Raw genomic sequence first — 851 nt, 5'->3', positions numbered from 1 at the left:
CGGCACCGGCCGGGGCTAACACACCGCCAGCCTCCGCCACCGCCTCAATAGGGACAGCCGTCAAGGCTGAGGGTACCGGTAACGGCGGCAACGGCGGCAACGGCGGCAACGGCGGCGACGGCAGCGACGGTAACGGCGCTACCGCTCCAGGGACAGCTCCAGAGGCTACCATCGGCGGTACGACAATGCTACGCTCGGACGGGGTCCAGGTCGTCGGCGCCGTACAAGTCTACGGCGCAGATAGCACCACTGATGCCACCGCCGACGGCAACATCGCGGCAAAGGGTGAAGCGGCGGCGGGGGCGCCGCCGCCGTCAACCTTCTCCCCGCTCATGCTGAGCAGCGGCTGTCACGAGCTGCTGGCAACGCTCGTACGGGACAGTGTACGACTTACACCGCGAGCCGCCACACCCTCAGCCGCTGCCGCCGCCACCGGTGCTGTGGCACCAATTCCCATGGCGCCGCCGCCGCCTCAATCGACGGCGCCGCTGCCGTGGCCGCACGGCGCCGCCAGCGGCAACGGCTTAGCGGGCTCGGTAGCCCCGCCTGCAGATTCGGGGCGTGGAGGAGAGAACGCCGTGGCCGGGGCCACCGGGCAGGTGCCGACAACTGTACGGCAGGCTGCGGTTGGAGGTCGGATCCCATCGGATCCATTAGATCCAAACCTGAATCCAGATCCGCAACTTGTTGGTCTGGAGGGCGGCAGACCGGCCCCGGGGCTGCCGCCGGGGATACTTGCACCGCCGCCGCTACAGCCGCCGCTGCTGCTACAGCCGCCAGCGCAGTTGCAGCCGCCGCCGCCGCTGCTGGAGCCTCCAGCGTCGGGTCCGCTGCCGCGGCAGCAGCAAAGG

The sequence above is a fragment of the Volvox carteri genome (assembly GCF_000143455.1).
Source record: "Volvox carteri f. nagariensis unplaced genomic scaffold VOLCAscaffold_18, whole genome shotgun sequence".
In the NCBI taxonomy this organism is placed as follows: Eukaryota; Viridiplantae; Chlorophyta; class Chlorophyceae; order Chlamydomonadales; family Volvocaceae; genus Volvox; species Volvox carteri.
The sequence above is the reverse complement of the archived record's forward strand: the minus strand, read 5'-3'. Positions refer to the sequence as shown.